The following is an 8,711-nucleotide window of genomic DNA, read 5'->3' as shown; positions in this document are numbered from 1 at the left end:
GTCTCTTTGCGGGCTACGCCCGGTCGCACCACCGGCCCCCTCACGTGAGGGCGCTGTGAGCGCGCGAAGCGAGTGGACATACAGCGCATCGTCTCCACCAACTTTTGGCTGGAGCCACGGTTCCTCGGCCGGAACCCCGTCAACACAGCCGCGTCTGTGTTCGCGAAGTCGACAGCTACCTGTGGACACCACTCACACACAGGTGGGGCAACATTTACGTATTTTAGGGCCGATCCTCACTTGCGTTTCGTGGCGACGGCGCTAGGCCTAACGCCTACGCCGACGCTCGGCCGTGAGTGAGTCGCCCACCCGTGTCAAGATGGCTGCCCAAACAGTACAACGCGGCTACCACCCGGACGCCATGGCCTGGTCCGAGGTTCCTTCAGCTCCAACGCCTGAGAGTCCGGATTCTGCGCCCATCGAAAACCCCAGGCTCTTCAAACTAGTGGAACGCCGCTCCCGCAAGCGGGACGCCGCCTCCAAGAAAGCGGACGCCACGAAGGCAGGCCGGTCAACACGGCACAGCGCTGCAGCGCGCGCTGCAGCGCTTCACGGAGGGGCACAGGTCCAAGACCGGACCCTCTTGGAAACCAAAGCCACTGCCGCGTCTTCATCCAGAAGACATCGTCATCATCCTGAAGCCCCGGGTGACCGTCGCTCTCAGGGATGTCTACCAACATGGCGAGCTGGGAGCAGCGTTCGCGGACTACCTGGGCGCCAAGGCCGCAGCATCCCTCAGCCTGCTCCCACATGGGAGCAAAACCTGATCGTCGCAGGCACCAGAGAGCCGCACGTCGCGGACTAGCTTCTGCGGGATTTTCAACTAACATCACCGAAGGGCCAGCTCTCCATGTACGGCCAGTTGAAACTCACTGGAGACGTGTGCCGCAGCGTCATCACCGTGGCCAAGCACGAGACCAGTGTGTCCCTCCAAAACAAGATCCAGTGGCGTGCTGGAGAGCTTGCCGATATCCGCAAGCTTGGCAAATCCGACGTCGCGTCGCTCACCTTCGTGGGAAAAGTGGTGCCGCGATATGTGCATTACAACTCTGAGGTGACCCTTGTGCGTCCGTACAAGAGAACCATTCCGGCCTGCGTGCGGTGCGGCACTGTGGGCCACCGAGCAGACACCTGCCCCTGCCCGGATGAAAAGTGCGGCCTGTGTGGCCAAACGGCGCCGACCGTCGACGGAGTCAAGGCGCAGCATGAATGCAGTCTGTCCTGTGCAGTCTGTGGGCAAGCCCACGCTATCAACTCCCGCGACTGCACGGGAAAATTCCGGCAGCTCAAGGTGCATGGCCCCAAGGCTAAGCGCCCAGAGGTGCCAAAAAATCAGCGACCTGGCAAGCAGCCAAGTCATTCAAAACCAGGTGCCGGTGGCGGAACGCCGCGTGGTGCTCACGGCACCGACCACAAGACATCGTCACCTTCTTCACCGTCGGTGAAACCAGCGCCCGGGAAGAAGACGGCGCCTCCACCGCCCAGCGGCAGAGACACTGGCCACTTCCCGGCCCTCAAGACAATTGGCGCTGCCGACGCCCGGGCATCAGCGCCTCAACACCACAAACAGGTGAGCAGCTGGGCTGAGATCGCCTCCTCTTCCTCCCATCCCTCACCCTCCCCCGTAACCGTCTCCGCACTCGACGCGGAATACAAAAAACAGATAGACGTGCTCCGGGAACAGAATGAGCTTTTGCTCAACAAAATTCAAAATTTAGAATCAAAATTGGCGTCCGCCGCACCGAGCCCGCAGAACTCGGACGCAATGGAGAGCGACGCGGAGATCTCGCCTGCCCTCGTGACAGCCATCTCTGCGATGGAGGAGCGCTTAACCTCTAAATTGCGATATATGATCGAGACCGCCATGGACCAGATCTTGACAAAGGTCAAATCTGCCGTCCCCGCGGTGGTCTCAAAACACATCTCGGACAACCCCCGCCTCCTCCGTCGGACGGGACCCATTAGGGACGTATCCCGCCCTTCAAAATTCACCCGTCTGATTATTGATTCGGACAATGAGGACAACTGCCCCGCTCCTTCCGTCATCACCCCCTTGATGGCGCAAGTAGCTGGCTCTGAGGCAGCCAATCCCTCCTCCTCCCCCCCCAAGAATTTTAAATCATGGCGAGACACCTTAATCAAAGGAATTCCGCCATCTCCAATTCGGCCATGTCAACTTCAATAACACAGTGGAACTGTAGAGGCTTTAAGGACCGCACTAAGCGGGCCAATTTCCGCCTCTACCTTGAAAATTTCGAGTCCTTACCAGCCGTGGTTGCCCTCCAAGAGCCAGGCCTGGGCGCCACAATTTCAAATTACACGACGTTCCAACAGGATCCCGCGTATTGTCTTCTTGTCCACAAAGACTACACAGCAAATCTAGTGGATCTCGACCTCCCACTAGAGTACTCTTATGTAATGGTGACCCTCCTACCAGTCCGCCGCAGGGACCCACCGTTGCATATACTCAACGTGTACTGCTCTCCCAAACTAAAGCGAGTGACTTTTGCGGACCTCTTTAGCCGCGCGCTAAGAGTAGCGGGCCGCGATCCCCTGCTTATTGTGGGCGACTTTAACGCTCCCAGTCAGCATTGGGGGTATCGCAAGGAGGAGTCACGCGGGCGTAAGCTGGCGGAGCTTGCGTCCACGTTGGGCCTCACCCTCCACACGGACCCTGTCCACCCAACCCGGCTAGGAAATTCCGTGACACGGGATACGTGTCCGGACTTAACCTTCACTCGCAACATACAACACGCAGACTGGCTCAACACCGAGGAGACCCTCGGTAGCGACCACTGCATCATTAACACTACACTACGCACACGCCCCCTCAAGCGTCCCAGAACACAAGCCCATATCTCAGATTGGACGAAATTCAGACAAAATTTTAACTCACTTGATAATACACCCATTTCCGCACAAGGCTACACAGCATGGTCCCAACAGCTGCTGGCACACCTTTCCTCGCATGAAACACACATCCAGCTCTCAGAGGCGGTCACGGACGTGGATAACCACCTTCTACACCTCTGGGAAGCCCGTCGCAGCCTCGTCCGCCGTTGGCGACGCCAGAAACACAACAGAAAGCTTAAAGCTCGAATTGCCGAGCTTACCCAGAAAGCGGCAGAGTACGCGGCCCAACTCGCCGACTCCAACTGGGTAGATAGATGCAACACGGCCGCGCGACAAATATCCAGCCGAAACACTTGGCGTCTCTTTCGAGCGCTACTCGACCCAACCCAAACACGAACCGAAACACAAAAACATTTGCAGCGAGCCATGCACCATTTTCCTGGCAACACGACTCAACTGGCACAGAAACTTCGGGACCAGTATCTGTGTACAGCCCAAGACCCCCGTGTATCTGCGTACTCTTATGCAGGCAGAGAGAACACGGAGCTGGATCAACCTTTCCAGCTCCATGATCTGCGGGCGGCTCTCGCCAAAATGAAACGGGGCACTGCGCCAGGACGGGATAAGGTCACCGTCAAGCTTTTGACGAACCTGCCCGACTTGGCATACCAGTCCCTCCTGGAATACGTCAATGCGATTTGGCGCGGGGACCCCCCCCCCCCCCCCCTGCCAATCGAATGGAAAACGGCTTTGGTGACTTTTATTCCTAAAGCTGGCAAACCAATTGACACAGATAACCTCCGCCCCATCTCTCTCACCTCATGTGTGGGCAAACTAATGGAGACGATGGTGCGGGATCGGTTATCTACATATCTTGAACACAAACAAGTCTTTGCGAGCACCATGTTCGGATTCCGCCCACACAGATCCGCACAGGATGTCCTCCTGCAACTCAATCGGGAAGTCCTTGACCCCCTCGAATGCCCCCATAATGACCGGGTAGTACTCGCCCTGGATCTTAAAGGGGCATTTGACAATGTAACACATGAGATCATACTCACTAACCTAAGTCACACCGACTGTGGCCTCAACACATTCCAATACATAAGCCAATTTTTAATGGATCGTCAATCCTACATTCGAATTCAAGATAGAGACCATGGTCCTTACCTACTCGGCACGCGGGGAACCCCTCAAGGCGCGGTACTTTCCCCGCTGCTCTTTAATCTGGCCATGATGCACCTGCCGGCCCAGCTGAGTGGTGTCGCCGGCGTGCAGCACGCCCTGTACGCCGATGACATCACTCTGTGGGCCACACAGGGCAGCACAGGAGACATTGAAACCAGCCTGCAAACAGCGGCGACGATAGTAGACCGCTACGCCCGCCGCTGCGGTCTTCAATGTTCCCCTCAAAAATCGGAATTTGTGCACCTCTGCCCCTCACAGAAGTGCACAACTAAAATATCTCTCTCTCTCTTGAGAGCGGTCCCATACGCGAAAGTGATGAGATACGGGTACTCGGACTCTACATCCACAAACACAGGCGGCCAGACACTACATTGGCCAAACTCCGTAAGGTGGGGGACCAGGTGGGCCGCATGGTCCGCCGGGTTTCCAACAAACGCGGAGGGTTACGAAGTAAGGATGCCTTGCGGCTGGCAAACGCCTTAGTAACTAGTCGAATTCTCTATTCGACTCCTTATCTCCACCTACGGAAACAAGAGGAGGACGCCCTTGAGGTCATCCTTCGCAAAATTGTTAAACGTGCCCTTGACCTCCCCATCACTACTTCAAACCGCCGGCTTATGGCTCTTGGGGTGGTGAAAACTTTCCGGGAGCTCCGGGAGGCGCACCTTACAAACCAGTACACGCGCCTGTCGCTAACGGGGTCGGGTCGCCGCCTTCTTGCTCGACTCCATATCCAACACACCCCTCCAATGGAAGACAGGTTTCGCATCCCGGAACTGTGGAGACGTGCCCTCCACGTGCGGCCTCTTCCAGCAAACATGTCACACGAAGACCATAATGGTCGGCGCCTGGCACGAGCGGAAGCGCTAGCCCGATATTATGGCAACAAAACAGGTGTCTAATACGTGGACGCCTCCGGCCCTCACCACGGGCGATGGTACACGGCCGCGGTAGTTCACAACAGCAACACAGTTAACGGCCTAACTTTCAGAGCCCGCAGTGTAACACAAGCAGAAGAGGTCGCGATTGCTCTCGCGGCCTCACATTCCAATTCAAAATACATAATCACCGACTCGCGAGGGGCCTGTCGGAACGTCGAACAAGGCTGCACTCCCTTCCTAGCCTATCGAATATACCAAAATTGCATACGGGATACGGACCCCGCACACCGTTACCTCATATGGGCCCCTGCTCATCAGGGGTTGGCAGGAAACGAGGCAGCAGACGCAGCCGCCCGCGCGCTCTCTCACCAGGCTGTTTTCGCCTCCCCATCCGATCAGGAACCCGATTTTAATCCGGTCTATACATTCAAAGATATTACAACATATTATCAAAATTGTCATCGCCTTTACCCTAGTCCATGTAAAGGCCTGAAGAAGGCGGATGAGCGGCTCCTTCTCCGCCTTCTCACCAATACATTGCTGTGCCCGGCAGCGCTAAAACATTTTGACCCCTCCTTTAGTGGCAGCTGCCCACACTGTAGTGCAGTGTCCTCTGACACCTATCACATGGTTTGGGCCTGCCCCTCCAACCCCGCTATTCCCCCCATCCCCAACCCAACCCGGGAGGACTGGGAGGCGACCCTGCTCGGCTGCCACGACTTACAGGCCCAACAAGCCTTAGTCGGGCGCGCCCGGGCGGCGGCAACCGCCACTGGGGTCCCATACTAGGGACCTCCACCTAGTGCTTGTACGGATCGGTCCCTTACGGGCTGATCCAAACATACCTCCTATTCATCCGTAATAAATGTTTTCACCACCACCACCCCCCCTCACGTGGCGCATGGATGTTTCCGTTTTACACGCGGTGTCATGTGCCTAGCGGATATTCGTGCCGCGTTGGTGGATTCAGTTGACGCGGTTGAAGACTTTACTCCCGAAGTGTGGGACGCTTTGAAAGATTCGTAGAGGGATGTGCTGATACGTGCGGAGAAAACCCGCCGTGTCCGTCTGACCGGCGCGCTCAACGACATCATGCGCCGTATGTGCATCGTCAAAGCGGGCGGAGAACTGACTTTTGCCATGCGCGAATATCTCGACACTTTGCGCGTGCGCTATTACCGCGTCTTGGAGCAAAGCCTACGTGCGTCGCGTTTGGCGGGCGGCTGTCAACTGCCTCTAGATGACATCGCCGACCTAGGTTACGCACGCTCCCTTAGAAGAATGCGCGACTGCCGCGTACCGAGGAGGTGTCTCTCGAAGACGGCGCAACTTCGTCGGCACCTTCCGAGATTCAGCGAGTTTTCGCGTCGCACTTTGCGGCGCTCTTTTCGACGCGCGGTCTGTCAGCTCAGGAGGACCTTGAAGGAGCGGTCGCGGCTTTCTGCGGTTCGCTTCCCCAGCTTTCAGACCAGATCTCCGGCGCACTTTGCTCCCCGGCAACGTTAGAGGAAGTTCCCGAAGCCTTGCGGGCGATGAACCAGTCCACCGCTCGCGTACCGGACGGCTTAGTTGCAGGCTTTTACTCTGCCTTTTTCGACATCCTCGGGAGCTTGCTGCTCCGACTGATGAACGGCCTTTCGGTGTCTCGGCAGAATGCAGCCTCTATCAGTGTGGGTCGGATAGTATTGCTGTCGAAGGAAGGCATGCCACCATCGGAGCCCGCGACCTGGAGGCCCATTACTCTCCTCAACAGCGACTACAAGTTGATTGCCAAGCTACTAGTCAGACGGTTGCAGGCTTTTTGAGCAATCTAGTCAGCCCCTTCCAATCGTGTGCCTTTCCGGGGCGATCTGTATTCGCCTCCCTTGCGTTAACGCGGGATGCATTTGCATACGCCTGCGCGAAACGGGTCGGCGGAGTCCGTGTCGCTCGATCAGGTCAAAGCGTTTGACAGCGTGGAGCATGCCTACCTTTTTGCGATGCTGCGCTGCTTTGGCCTGCCGGCGGATTTCGTCCAAGTCGTTGAGCTGCTATACAGCGTACTTTGAAGCCAGCTTTTTATGAACGGCACTATTGCCACCGAGTTCGCGGGCAGTGCGGCAGGGGTGCCCGCTTTCCCGGCCCTCTTTGTGCTGCCACTTTCTGCAGGGCAGCGTTGGATAGGCGCGTCCGCGGCTTCCCCATGGTTGGTCAGGAGTCTAATGTTGTCTCCGCCTACGTGGACGACATTTCCGTCTTTGCCAGGGACGCGGACAGCTTCCAGGCTTTTCTGCGGATTTTTGAGCAATACGCTTCCCTCTCAGGTGCCGAGCTTAACCCGACCAAGAGGAGGGCTCTCGCTTTTGGCTCCTTTCGGGGCCCCTGCCTGCGGCGGTGCCCTTCGTAGACGCCGTGCGAGTTTTGGGGGTCTTGTTCGAGCCGGGTGGAGTCTCGCCTCACGCCTGGCAGGAGGTACTGTCGCGTGCGACGCGGGTTCTCGCGGAAGCCGCGCCCCACCAATTTTCGTTGCACTCGAAGGTGACGACTGTCAAGACGAGAGTTTGCGCATTCGCCTTTTACGTCGCGCGCGTCGCAACCATGCCGCGCCGTACAGCGGGACCGATCGCGTCCCTTATTGACACTTTTGTGTGGGACGGTGGCCCCGCACTTGTCGCTCGCCTCTTCCTCGGACTGCCTGTCATTAGGAGAGGCCTTGGGCTTCCATCCGTTCCCACAGTTGCTCGGGTCCTGGGAGCTAGACTTGTGTCCAGTCTTTTGGAATCGGGGAGGTACCCAGGCCGCGGGCTCATGATTTATTGGATGGGTTCCGTGCGCCGCGTCTTTTCGCCTCTCCGGTACTCGGGTCCGCAAGCTGAGAGGCCGTCTTCCTATTACAGGGCATTGGCAGGCTTAAAGTTAGCCTTGGAGACCGACGCGCCCGATATCAACATCTTTGAAGCGTCTGCCTCTCGTGTGAGCGTGGTGGTCTGTTGCAGCCGCCCCACTCAGGACGATCAGAGAAAGACCTCGGTATCTAAGTGGCGATCCTGGACAGCTACTAGGCTGCCAGATGAGGTGCGGGATTTTGAGTGGCACAGGCGCTAGGGCGTCCTTCCAACGCGCCAGCGCCTGGCCGCGTGGGGCATCGTCCCCAACGAGCAGTGCGCAAACTACGGCGCGCAGGAAACACCGCAACATGTGTTTTACGAGTGCGTTGTCGCAAGATCGATATGGCGCCTCGTGCAGCGCATGTTTCATGTGCGTGTGGGTAGAGGGGCCAGGCGTCCACGAGGGCCCTTGGCTGGTTTAGGGGTGGCCACCACTATGTTTGTTTTGTGGCGTCGGCGTTGCCTTGCGGAGGCTCGTCGAACCCCCGCTCGGGCTATGTACCCAGCGCTGCAGAACCTGCGCCTCGTCATCTGGGGATACTTGTCTGGCCAGTTAGCAACAGATAGTGAGGCGCTGTTTCTGCGGCGCTGGCGCACACGATTCTTTGTAATCACCAACGGCAGGCTAGAAATTGGGACTTTACTAGCCTGCCCCCCCCCCACCCTTTTGTTTTCATATTGTCTCTGTTGCACATGTGACTCCAAGTGTAATTTTTTTTGTGTGCCCCTGAATTTGAAGTTGTGAGGGCTCTCCTCCTTTTCATGATCTTTTTCAATGGATGGCCAAGCTTGGCTGTCAGTGTACAATTGTATAAAGTTCACTCTTGGAATTTTGTTCTGGATGAGAGTGCTGTTTCGTATGTTTTAGAGTAATAAACATCTCTTTGTTTAGGATATTTCTTGGTGAGGGGGAGAAGAGATG

The sequence above is a fragment of the Amblyomma americanum genome, chromosome 1 (assembly GCF_052857255.1).
Source record: "Amblyomma americanum isolate KBUSLIRL-KWMA chromosome 1, ASM5285725v1, whole genome shotgun sequence".
Taxonomy (NCBI): Eukaryota; Metazoa; Arthropoda; class Arachnida; order Ixodida; family Ixodidae; genus Amblyomma; species Amblyomma americanum.
Note: the sequence above shows the minus strand (reverse complement) of the source record.